Source organism: Macaca thibetana, chromosome 3, assembly GCF_024542745.1.
Source record: "Macaca thibetana thibetana isolate TM-01 chromosome 3, ASM2454274v1, whole genome shotgun sequence".
Taxonomy (NCBI): Eukaryota; Metazoa; Chordata; class Mammalia; order Primates; family Cercopithecidae; genus Macaca; species Macaca thibetana.
This window is the reverse complement of record NC_065580.1, coordinates 166,089,179-166,102,864: the sequence shown is the minus strand read 5'-3', so window position 1 is coordinate 166,102,864 and position 13,686 is coordinate 166,089,179. Positions and strand designations below refer to the sequence as shown.

Genomic DNA, 13,686 nt, shown 5'->3' with positions numbered 1-13,686 from the left:
GTACATGAGATGTTTTGATACAGATATGCAATGTGTAATAATCACATTCTGGAGAATGAAAACAGCTATATTACCCTGCTTCGTGAGCAAACCTGGATGCCTACCTATGGGGATTCAGCAATTAAAATTCAAACACGACATGTGGCTTATAGCTAAACAAGTTCAGGGAATTGAAATTAGATTTATTCCCAAAACATAAAGGTATTCAACCACAGATCATTCCCTAAAAATCATAGAATGATTTACATTCTGTTTCTACTGGCATCACATTGCTATATTTCATGATAGAAAAGCTGATGCTAGGGGGAAAAAATTTAGACAAAAGATAGCATTGTTTAACGGAAAATTTAAAATTTTTGAATAAATATTGCCAAAGGTCAATTATGATGCTCTATTTAAATGAATTTTCCCTACCCAATCTGACAAGATGCTAGTTTTGCCTTCTGCAGCACAAAACCTAGCTCTGTACGTGAATAGTAATTAAAATATGTTGTCTTTTTTAAAACTTAAGCCCTATTTACAGAGAACAGCTTGGATTTTCTCTAGAAAGTCTACAGAAAATTCTAACAAAAGAAAATTTTGGGAGATATATCATTTATCAACAAGTCATTTAAAAATTAATAGCGAATTTAATCCTATATTGAGCCTATGAAAGCTTTTTTCTGATAATAGACTTATCAAAGAAAGAGTCAGGATTTCATAAAGCTTGGAAGTACAAATTTTTGAAAGCCCATTTGTTAAAAAGTATACAATGTAACAAATATAAAATTAAGTACAAAAGTAAATATTTGTTGAGATGCTTTAAAAAATCACAAAAAAAAACTACCAAAAGTTACAAATATTACAAAATTCAGAGAAAAAATATTATTTGTATTATGAATTGCCTGGCACACTACTATAATAGTTTTCTTTCCCACAGGCTAGCTTCTGGCTCCATCATTTCAAACTATTCTCCCCTCCACTACTCATCCTGTGCTGTATGCCACGGGAAAAACTCAGGCTAAGATAGGGCCTCTGGTCCTGCATTTTCACATCACACATTCTGGGTGGATCAGCAGAGTGGTCGAAGAATTCCTGGGAGCCATTCCCACATAAGAATGGCTAGAAGTAGCTTAATTAGATACAGAAGTGGCTGCAAAACACATAAATATATCCCACCGTGCCCAAACTGAACATATCACTGACTCAGCTTCTCCTTAACCAGATCCTGAAAAGATCCATGGCCTCTCTAATGCCATCCAACATGCGGGGAAATGTGATTGTGAGGCAGCCCAGTAGAAAGCAGCAGCATTTCAAACCAATTGCTGTTAAAATATCCTTTTGTAAATTTTCCCCCAAATAAGCTATGTAACTTGAAAGTTTACAAAAGAGAAAAATATATCCTCACATGTTAAATGGCACGGTAATAAACTAATCATTGTTAGATATTTATTGGCTTGGATAAAATTCATGACCCTCTTCTCTTTTAATAACAATCCTAAAATGCTGTTTAATAAATAATTTGACTTAACCTTTCATATTTCTTTGATTTCAAATAAGACCTGACATAAAGATAAGAAAAAATTCTGCTTTTTGACTTTCTACAAGGGAGCAGGAAATATATTGTGTACAAATTTCAGAAACAGAGTCAATTACAATGTGCACAGTAAAAATTTCCCTGTCATATCGGCTTCAAATATAATGTTTATACCTTCAGCATATTAACATTTATTAGAAATGAAAGCTAAATTAGAATGGAATGTTTTTGTTTGTTTTTATTTTTGTTTTTGTTTGGGGGTTTGTTTTTGTTTTTGATTAGTTTATTTTGTGACAGAGTCTCTCTCTGTCACCCAGGCTGAGTATGTGGCATGATCCTGATTCACTGAAACCTCTGCCTCTCAGGCTCATGCGATAGAATGGGATGTTTTAAATGAGTTTTAGAATATATATCAGTGATATATACAATACAAAATTATCTTCCATACAGTATAAAAATTATCTTCCATTCATCTTTTTAAACATCTATTCTTACAGACATTTATTGAGCGTGTATTATGTTCCAGACATTGTGTAGGTGCTGGAGATCCAAAGATGAATGAGAAATGGTAATTAAATGAGGAATTATAAATAAATGAAATACCTGTTATATGTTCTACCCTAGAAGTCCCTTGTAGAGGCTTCCCCTTGTAGACTTGGGAATAAAGGACACAGTGGATGATTCTACCTGAAGTAGGGGCTACTTGCAGGAATGTTTCAGCATGAAGGGGATAGATACATAAACTGGGTCTTGAAAAGGGATATTTTACTGGTAGACATTGGCTAGAATATAGTTGGATCTAGGAAATATTCCAGAAAGAGGAAGTAATTTAAAGCAGAGTTTCAAAGATGTTAAATAGCCAAGTGTCTTCCAGGAGCCACAAATTATTCAGAGGGATCATAGCCTTGGATATGAGAGAATAATTAATGGAAGGTGGTGCCAGGAAGGTAGTCAGGGGGCACCTGTGACTGTATGTGTTGTGGAAGGAAAGGAGCCACTTTATACACTAAGATGGGAGTGACATGATCAATTTTACACCTTAGAAATATCACTACTCTGAGACTGTGGAGGATGCATTAGAATAAAGAAACCCCAGAGGTAGAAAGACCTGTTTAAAACTTTATTAGAAATGCTTGTGGCTGCAAGTAACAAAAATCCCATTTGAAAGTTGATTAAACAGAAAGAATTTATTTTTCACAAATAATAGGAAATGAGAACGTAAGTAATTCCAGGGTTGCTTCAGGCCTTGACAGTGTCAGTGTTCAGGGCTGGCTTCACGGTGATTCCCTCAGGAGGTGCATGCTTCACATTCTTACACATCAACATCCAAAACCAGGAAGGGAAAGAGGGCTTCTTCTCAACAATTCCTCTTCATTTTGTTTCAGGAAGGAATATCTTTCACATTTGTCTTGCCATGGATTTCCTTTGGGGCCCATTGTCCAAAACTGAGTCACACCTCATGGTTGAGTTATAAGGAAAGGTGGAAAAGTGTGCATCTGGCATTTCTGCCTTAATGGTGTGAAGCAGGCTCCGGAAGCATAGAAAGAGGGAGAGAGAAATGGTCATTGGATTAATAATCAATAGTGTTACCACAAAAGCCATCACACTAACTTAGGCAGGAGATAATGTGGGCCTCATAAAATTTATTATCCCTACAGTTCTGGGTGCCGGCAGTCTGAAATCAAGGTGTCAGCAGGGCTGGCTCCTTCTGCAGGGACTGAGGGGATAATTCCTTTACTTACCTTTTTCAGCTCCTAGAGGGCATTTGCATTCTGTGACCCGTGGCCACTTCCATTCATCACTCCAATCTCTCACTTCTGTTGTCACATCTCCTGCTACTAACTCTGACCCTCCTGCCTCCCTCTTTAAAAATCCTGCTATGATCGGGTTCAAACCAAATAAGACTTCACTGAGACAGATTAGAAATAAACTCTCAAAAAATCAAAGACAAAGAGAAGTTTGAAAGCAAGAGAAGAGATTCATCATATACAGGGGAACCTCCACAAGAGTTTAAGCAGATTTCTTAGCAGAAACCTACCAGGCCGGGAGAGAATAGAATGATACATTCACAGTACTAAAAGAAAAAAAAACTGCCAGCCAAGGACACTTTATTTGACAAAGTAGTCATTCAGAAATAAGGGAGAGACAAAGACTTTCCCAAACAATAGCTGAGGGAATCCATCATTACTAGACCTGCCTTACATGAAATGCTACAAGCAGTTCTTCAAGCTGAAATGGATGTTAATTAGCAATATGGAAATACATGACAATATACAACTCACTGGTAAAGGAAAGCACATAGTCACATTGAGAATATTCTGACACTGTAGTGGTAATGAACAAATCACTTATACTTTTAGGATAAAGATTCAAAGACAAAATTATTTAAAAACTTTAGGATAATTTGTCAGTGGATACATGATTTAAAAAAAAAAAAGACTTAAATATTGACATCAAAATGTAAAGTGTCAGGAAGGCTGCAAAAGTGCACCAGTATTTGTGATCAAAGTTAACTTGCTATCAGTTTAAAATAGACTTTTATCTGGGGCTCACGGTATTCCAAAGCAAAACCTGTAGTAGTTATACAAAAGGCAAAGAGAAATGAATCAAAGCATACCACTATAGAAAATCATCAATTGACAAAGACAGCAAGAGAAGAAAGGAACAAAGGATTTACTGAAAACAATTAACAAATTGGCAACAGTAAGTCTTTACCTGTCAATAATTATGTTAAATGTAAAGGTACTAAAAGCTCCAATCAAAAGATAGAGCAGCCGAATGAAAATAAATAAGACCCAACTATGTTCTGCCCACTAAAGACTCGCTTCACTTTCAAAGATGCACACAGGTTGAAAGTGAAGAGATGAAGAAAGATATTCCATGCAAATGGAAACCAAAGGAGTGCAGAAGTAGCATCAGACAAAATAGACTTTAAGTCACAAACTGTCACAAGCGACAAGGAAGCTTATTATTTAATGACAAAGGGGTACATTTATCAATAGATACAATAATTATAAAATACATATGCACACAACCTCAGAACTCTTAAATATATAAAGCAAATATTAATAGATCTGAAAAAAGAAATAGATAGAAATATAATTATAGTACAGAGCTTCGATACCCGTTTTCAACAATGAATAGATAATCCAGACAGAAAACCAATAATGAAACATTGTGCTTGGACTTAGACCAGATGGACCTAACAGATGTACACAGATAGTGCACCCAAGAGCAACAGAATACACATTCTTCTCAAGCACACACAGAACATTCTCCAGTACATATCACATGTTAGGCCACAAAATAAGTCTTAACAAATTTAAGAAGAATGAAATCATATCAAGCATCTTTTTCAACTATAATTGTATGAAAGTGGAAATCAATAACAGGAGGAAAACTGGAAAATTCACAAACATGAGGAACTTAAACAACATCTCCTGGACAGCCAGTGGGTCAAATGAGGACTGAAAAATATCTTGACACACCAAAAAAAAAAGAAAAAAAATACCAAAATTTTGGAATGCAACAAAAGTTCTAAGAGAGAAGTTTATAGCAATAAAATCTACATCAAGAAAAATTCAAATTTCAACTAAACAACATAATTTATATTTGAAGGAACTAAAAGAAAGAGAACAAACTAAGTCCAAAGTTACCAAGAAAAAAAGGAAATAAAGATCAGAGCAGAAATAACTGAAATATAGTCTAAAAAAACAGAAAAGAGCAACAAAACTAAGAGTTGGTTTTTTAAAAGATAAACAAAATTGACAAACCTTTCGCTAGACTAAGAAAACAAGGGAACAGACAAAATCAGAAATAAAAGAAGAAATATTATAACCGATACTCAAAAAATATAAAAGATCATAAGAGACTACTGTGAACAATTATATGCCAAAATAATTCGATAACCTCCAGTAAATGGCAAATTCCTAGAAACATCCCACCTACCAAGAGTACATCATGAATAGGAAATCTTAACAGACCAATAACAAATAATGAGATTGAATCAGTAATAAAATATCTTCCAACAAAGAAAAATCCAGAGCCAGATCGCTTCACCATTGAATTCTATAAAACATTTAAGAAGAGCTAATACCAATCTTTCTCAAAGTCCTTCAAGTAATTAAAGAGGAAGAAACACTTTCAAACTCATTTTATGAGGCCAGTATTACTCTAATACCAGTCAGTCAAGGACACTATGAGAAAATAAAATGACAGGACAATATCCCTAATGACCATAGATGCAAAAATACTGGCAAACCAAATTTAAAAGCACATTAAAAAGATCATACACATGATCAAGTAGATTTACCTCTGAAAAGCAAGAGTGTTTCAGCATACAAAAATTAATCAATGTAATATACTTTACACATTAATAGGATGAAGGATAAAAATTATTTGATTATCTCAATCGATGCAGAGAAAAAATTTGACAAAATTCAACAGTCCTCATGATAAAAGTTCTCAACAAATTAGGAATAGAAGGCATGTACCTCAACATAACAAATGAAAAAATCAATAACAGTCTTAGAAATAAAACAAGAAAAAAAGTCTTTCAATTACTCCTATTGCTTTTAGGATAATATTTTTTTAATCTTTAAACTGACCTAAAAGTTCTCAACTCCCTCTTCGTTAGGTTTTGCTGTCTTTTAGTTCTTCAAACTTTGCCTGCTCCTCTCACTCTCAAGCTTTGACACACGCTGTTTGTTCTGTACGGAATTCTCTTCCTTCCTCTCCTCCTGATCAACTCCCATGCAACCTTCACTTGCCAGCTCAATCACTTCCTTTGGGAGACCTTTCTGCCATTCCTGATTAGCTGGAACCCATCTGTAACATCACAGTAGGCCAACCTCTTCCTCGTTTCTGTAGGACTTAATCACAGTTGCCACATAACCTTCTCTTGTGTGATTGGTATCTGTCTGCCTCATTAACATGCTTGTTTCCAGGAGAGCAAAATGGTGTTTTTAATCAGCCTTGATTCCTCACTGCCTCACTCACTACTGGGCATAATATAGGTTTTCCATAAGTTTCAGTTGAACGAATTAATGAAAGAACATTCTAAACCTAACTTGGCTACTCACTTGCTGTGAGGATTGAGGCAAATCCCTTTTCCAGGCCTAGTGTGACCCGACTGTAAAATGGGATGAGATGACTTCCTGGGACGTGCCACCCTAAACATTGTACGATTCTGCCATCAAAATCACTGATGAGTAAATATGACAATTCAACACTCTCTCATTGGAATTTGGTCAATTAGGCATGCGACTACGGAGAGTGCTTTTTCTCATCTTATTACACATTCCTACTAAGACAAACGAATGAGCTTCCAGCTGCCATCACTTTGAAAAACAAAATGCAGTGACAGGAATCACAGAAATGTTGAAATCTTTACAAGAATATCATGAGAGTTTTAAAAGTTTAATCTGTGCAAGAATCTCCCAGGATACTTGTTTTAGATAAATATTTCTGAGCTCCATTCCTTTAGATTCTGATTCCATGGGTCTCATGTGGGGCCAAGGAATCTGCATTTTTAATAAGCAGACCAAGTGATTCCATTAAAGGTGGTGCTTTAGTCAAACTTTGAGAAATGTGCAGTGCTCTTTAATAAGGTACCTGAAAAGGCATCCTCTTTAGCAAAACATACAACATAAAATGGGATGAATGTGAAATGGTGAAGGAGAAAACAGAGACACTCTTTTAGCCTGGCTTAATGTCTAAGAATAGAGCTGATGTGACATCATTATGGGCAACTGTGCTCCCAAGAGGACATTTGACAATGTCTGGAGACAGTTTTGTTTGTTGTAACTCAGGGTGGAAAGGGGTGCTACTTAGCATCTAATAGGTAGAGGCCAGGTATGCTGCCAAACATTCTACAATGCATAGGACAGCTCCCACAATACAAAGAATTACCCAGCTCAAAATGTCAATAGAGCCAAGGTCAAGAAACCTGGTCTAAAGTCAAACATCACACCAAGTCAAATAAAATTGCCAGGCAATATAAAAAAGAAGAAAAAACTGTCACATGACAGGATCAGAACTTGCTGACCAAGACTTAGGCTAATTTAAGACACAATCTCAATACCTTGCTACTACAGCACTTTGAGGGATAAGCCACGTTTGTGAGGCTGTGTGGTTAATTATCACAGCAAGCATCTAGTTAATGAAGCTTAACTTCATTTGATGCAGAACCTATGTGGTTTTCTTAAGAAATAACGTGTTACCACAACAATGCCTGGATGCATGGTAGATTCATGGACTCTGTTCAGAAACACCTTACATGTGATTTATAATGAACATGAAAAAGCAGTTCAAAGGATGGCATGTTTCTGCTGCACGCTTTTCATCACTGGTAGGATAAGAAGGTCAGTTTTGGCATCTATTCTCTATTCTTGGGGATGCAAAACAGAGGAATTAAGGTCCTCTTCTTGTGACACCAAGGCAGAGTTAGAGCCAGCAACTGGAAATGTGTATAAATTTAAATTAAAGCACCAGCCTGCAAGCTGTGTTAGTGGAAAGGGTAACAGATATGGTCAATTGTACCACCTCAGTGTGAAGACGATGTCACTGAAGAATAGAATCATGATGCTTCAAATCATTTACCATTACCCAGGTTGGCCTCTGGAAGACCAAAGGGCAAATCCTTCTGACAACCTTTAAAAAAATGCTTCCTGTTACTGCCAAACAGCAAATGAAATGGCAAGCTCAAAGCATTATGTCATCAAAGTCTTTGCTGAGCAAAACTAAACATAAAATAAAATTTAAATTTAACCAAAAAGTATGACCAGTTCCAAAGATTTCCTTCTTAAAATTTAAGGTTGTTCATAAGGAAAGTCTTAAAAATTCTGAAGTTGCACCGCAGCACATTAGATATAGAAGCTTCAAAATGGAAATCAGAGGGCACACTTGGAAAGTAGATTACTAAGAGGGGAGGATGATTGGAAAGGGAAGAAAAAGAAACAGGACACGGTAGTGCAAATACCATTATCAAAGATCATGTCAGAAGCCTCAGAGGCAAGTCACTAAAAAGGAATTGGAGTCTGAGAAATAACAGCTTATTTTCAGAGACAACAATGCTTACCATGTTTAGTTTTATAGAATACCCAAAGAATTCCCTGCCTAGCAAGCTTTAGAATCTGGAAATATGTCCCTTTATCTAATAGAAGGCTCTCCTGCTACAATTTTAAGTACTTTTCCTCTGTCTTCAATGGAAATGAAAAAACATAATCTGGTTTTTCTGTAAATAGCAATAAAAAATAGAACAAACGTATAGGAAAAATAATAAAAAAGAGAAAACTTCCTTTTCTTGATAAAAATGTTAATACTATTTCATCAGTTCTTTTAAAAATCAACAGTGAGAAGTATCTCCTTTTCTGCTTCCTTTGGGATAAGAGTCAACAGTCCTGAAACTTTATGTGCACACAAATCACCTGAGAATCTTGTTAAAGTGTAGAGTCTAATTTAACAGGGGAGAGACCTGAGATTCTGAATTTTGAACAAACACAAGGTGATGCCAGTGTTTCCTGCTGCATATCATATTTTTTTGAAACGGGGTCTCATTTTGTTGCCCAGGCTGGAGTGCAGTGGCGTGATCATGGTTCACTGCAGCCTCAACCTCCCCAGGCTCAGGCAATCCTCCAACCTCAGACTCCTGAAAGCTGAGGCTACAGGTGCATACCCACATGTCCAGCTAATTTATGCTTTTGTTGTTGTTGTTGTTGTTGTTGTTGTTAGTAGAGATGGAGTTTCATCATGTTGCCCAGGCTGGTCTCAAACTCCTGGCCTCAAGTGATTCTCCCACATTGGCCTCCCAAAGTGCTGAGATTACAGGTATGAGCTGCCATGCCCAGCCTGCAGGCCATATTTTAAGTAACAAGGAATTGTGCTTTTTTCTCTACGGTTTTAAATAATTATATTCATTCAAAAAAAAAATTTATCAGCTGGGCATGGAGTCTCACACCTGTAATCCCAGTACTTTGGGAGGCCAAGGCAGGTGGATTGCCTGAGGTCAGGAGTTAGAGACCAGCCTGGCCAACACTGTGAAACCCCGTCTCTACTAAAAATACAAAAATTAGCTGGGCGTGGTGGTGGGTGCCTGTAATCTCAGCTACTCGGGAGGCCGAGGTACGAGAATCGCTTGAAAAGAGGAGGTGGATGTGGCAGTGAGCCAAGGTTGTGCCACTGCACTCCAGCCTGGGCCATAGAGAGAAACTCAGTCTCAAAAAAAAAAAAAAAAAAAAAAAAAAAAAAAATCAAATGTCTGGGATCCAAAGCACAGGTGATGTAACATTGAATAAAACATGGTGCTTGACCTCAAAGAACCTACAGAATACATCATGTAATGAGGAAATCACAGCCGTCAGCTAATGAAGGCACCATTAAGAAAGATAAACAGCAGCCCTGATAACACTAATGGTAAACCAGAGTGTCCCCTACTTCCCATCTGCAACTTCCAGAACACCAAATCAGATTAGGTCAGACTGTGATGATGACAGAGTGAGACAAAAATAACACCCCTCTGTAATCATGTCTGAGAAGGGAGAAAAACAAGTGCAGTGAGCTACACAAACCACAGCGATGACCACACGTTACCTTTGGTGACTGCTGCTTCTTTACCAATTACAAACATAGCCTTGTTCCACCTCCTAAATGAGATCCTTTGAAACAGCTGATCCTAGAATGAGGCTGCGATAGGCAGAATAATGTTACCTAAAGATGTCATCATTCTAATCCTGTATGTTATACAGCAAGGCTGAATTAAGGTTGCCAATCTGCTGACTTTAAGTTAGGGAGATTATCCTGGATTACCTGGGCAAACCCAGTGTCATCACAAGGGTTCTTAATAAATAGAAGGGGAAGACAGGAGACTCCTGTATCAGTATCAGAATCAAGGAGAGAGCTGGGAAAGTGCTGTGCTGTTGTCTTTGAAGATATAAGGGACACAGCCAAGAAATGCCTCGGGGGGCTGGGGTGCAGGCAGGGCCAGCCCACACAGTCACATCCGGGACACACGTCTTTATTCTGAGGGCAATGTGGAGCCAAAAAAGGGTTTCAAGCATGGGACGGATGCTATCAGTTTTGATTCTTAAACCCCTTTACCCCAACCCTGGCCCCCAAGCAGAGGCAGCAGGTCAGGAACAGGACATACATTTGACAGATGAGGAGCTTGAGGCCAAAGAAATGGGGTGCCTGGACATCCAGCCAGGGGGCAGCCTCGAGAAAGTGGAAAATGCAAGGTAATGAATTCTGCTCTAGATCATCCAGAATAAATGCAGTGTTACCAACACCTTGATTTGGTGTTGTCTTACCCAGTAAGACCCATTTTGAACTTCTGACCTCTAGCACTATACAAAAATAAATTTGTGTTATTTTAAGCCACTAAATTTGTGGTAATTTGTGACAGTGGCAATGGGAAACTAATACAGTATGCAATGTAGAAGAGACCTCTGCTTCCTTCAATCTTCTGGAAAATCTTCTAATTCAAGTCCAAATCCCATAACGAACCCCTTCTCACACCCTCTTAGTGAGGTATCTTGCAGTTTCTCATGTTTTGTGATCTCCACTGTGGCAACAAGTTAATAAGCCTAACTTGTTTGGCTATCGGTGTATTTCTGGTTGTCTTGGTTAGCAGATTTCAACAGTGCAGTGTGAACAATATGACATCAAAGTAAACAAAGATAAGGCTTTTCAGCTGGGAAAAGGAAAGCACCCTGGGGTGGAGGAAGATCTTTTGAAGGATCTGTAGGAGTTCACTAGATTGAAGAGTGCAGAAGGGAACAAAAACCTGTGATAGTCACCACTGCAGGGGAAAAGGAAGCATGTTAAGGAGAAGTAGGAAATAAGGCTAGAAAAATTGGTAGATGTGAGCCTCTACTTGATCATTGTCCTGAAAGATGTAAGAAATAAATAAAAAAGTCACCAAAGAGTTTGCAGAAAAAGCTACATGATTAAACTTGTGTTTCGAGAGTTTTTTGTGCCTGCTGCATGAAAGATGGGTTGGAGACTGCCTGGCAGAATGGATAAGTAGCTGGGCTAGTAACCCAGGCAGGAAATGATGCGGGTGTGAATTGAGGTAGAAATACCAGGAATGAAGTCCTGAAAGGATTTCTTAGAGGCAGTGAGAAGGCAAAATCTAAGGACTTGGTATCAAGATGAAGAATAGAGCCTAATAATTATTAAAATCTTTTTGGAAAGCTTGTGAAAATTCTAGAGAATCTTGATAAAATCAGTGATATAGTTTGGCTGTATGTCCCCACCCAAATCTCATGTTGAATTGTAATCCCAGATATTGGAAGTGGGGCCTGGTGGGAGGTGATTGGATCATGAAGGTGGTTTCTAATGACTTAGCACCATCCTCCTAGTGCTGTCTTATAATACAGTCCTCAGGAGTTTCAGAGTTGTTTAAAAGCATGTAGCACCTCCCACTTTTCCTCTTCCTCCTGTTCCAGCCATGTAGGATGTGACTGCCTCCCCTTGGCCTTCCACCATGATTGTAAGTTTCCTGAGGCCTCCCCAGCCATGCTTCCTATTCCGCCTATGGAACCATGAGCCAATTGAACCTCTTTGCTTTATAAATTACTCAATCTCAGGTAGTTCTTTATAGCAATGTGAGAACGGACAAATACAATTAATTAAGGTCAAATTGGCAAACATATAATTAATGTTCTGCCTCTGTTATCAGTGGCAGGACAATGGGCATGGAAAGAGTCAGAGATGTCAGCTTGATGCTCTGGAACTAATACAGTATGCAATCTAGAAAAGACTCTGCTTCCTTTAATCTTCTCCAAAATTAACTAATTCAAGCCCAAATCCTGTAACAAACCCTTCTCACACTGTCTTACTGAGATATCTTGCTGTTTCTCCTGTTGTGAGGTCTCTGTTGTGGCAACAAGTTAATAAACCCAACTTTGTTTGTCCGCGGGAGTATTCCTGGTGGTCTCGGTTGGCAGGCTTCAACAGTGCAGTATGAGAATATGATATAATAGTAAACAGAGATGGGACTTCTAAACTAGAACAAAGAAAGCTTCTTCTTCAAGCTTCACCTTTCTCACCTGTTGAACATTTGCCCACTTGGGCAAATTACTTAGTCTCTGTCAATTTCCTCATGATACTGATCTCCCAAGATAGTTGTCAGAACTAAATAAAATTCTAGGGATGTATTTTTTAACTCACTGTGTAAACACAAGGTATAATTATTAATGGCATAAGAAGTATTCAGCAGGGATATTTCTAGGAAAGAGCTCTATAATTTGGAAAGTGATGTATAGTTTGTTTAAAGTGGAAGAATGGATTTGGAGTCAGACCCTCCTTTCTTATGTTAATGTTTTACTTCACAAATGAATGATACAGCCTGAAACAAATTATTTAACTTTTGAATTTTGGCTTCTTCAATAATAGGTGGATAATAAAATCTACCACTAAAAATTATTATGCAAATAGTGAAATTATCTATTATTGTATCTGTCACATTGTTGCTGCAAGAGAAGCCAAGTTGTTGTTGTAACTTGTTAATCCCTTCTTGGCCCTCTTTAAGGAATATATAGTTTTTAGGTGCAAGATGTCAGAGTTACCCAACAGATTTCGCCCTCCTTCTTCACCAGAAGCCATTAAATTATAGTAAGGGAGTGAAAGAGTGGAAACCAACAATGACAGAGAATTGTAAGGATAATGTCAACTGAAGAAAAGTTAACTACATTTCTGGAAGTTGCAAAGGAGATGAAGGAAAATCACAAAGAAAGAGAAGCCATAGCAGAAACTGTGACGAGGGAGCTAAAGGAAGGAGTGAGCCTTCAAACTCCCAGAGAGAACTGAGACTCACAACACTAAGAATAAATGACAGGATTAAGGCTGAAACAGAGGAAAGGTGGTATGAAATCTAGTTGAAGAACAGGGGGTACTGAGGCCACTGGTGTAGTCACTTGGTCAGCACAAAGGACCTTTACACTCCGGCATTTGAAGACCTCCCTCCTAACAAAAGGTCAGCCTCTCTCTTACCATAAGCAAATTTTGCCCCTCAATGAATTCTGTTCCCACACACAGAGTCCAGCGCAGCTTCTGAGTGAGTCATTCTTAAATCAGGGAGGACAATTAAGAGTCATAGCAGTGATTGTCATAGCATATGATATGCAGCAATGACAGCACAGCAGTGAGCTCCCTTAGCACCCATATCTTAC

At 37.9% G+C, this 13,686-nt stretch overlaps 2 protein-coding genes across 3 annotated transcripts in view; one reads left to right on the top strand and one right to left on the bottom strand.

Moving 5' to 3' along the window:
- The window catches only part of SOD1 (superoxide dismutase 1), a 1,049,346-nt gene that overhangs the window by 188,525 nt on the left and 847,135 nt on the right, over nucleotides 1-13,686 (top strand). The window contains exon 1 of one of the 2 annotated variants that reach the window (XM_050786101.1): nucleotides 3,232-3,241. The exons of the other annotated variant lie outside the window; for it this stretch is intronic. The gene's annotated coding sequence lies outside the window, so the exon portion shown is untranslated. Of the gene's footprint in view, nucleotides 1-3,231; nucleotides 3,242-13,686 lie in introns of those variants that run through there. 2 annotated transcript variants of the gene reach the window in all.
- The window catches only part of TIAM1 (TIAM Rac1 associated GEF 1), a 1,375,699-nt gene that overhangs the window by 626,136 nt on the left and 735,877 nt on the right, over nucleotides 1-13,686 (bottom strand). The gene's annotated exons all lie outside the window — the stretch shown is intronic.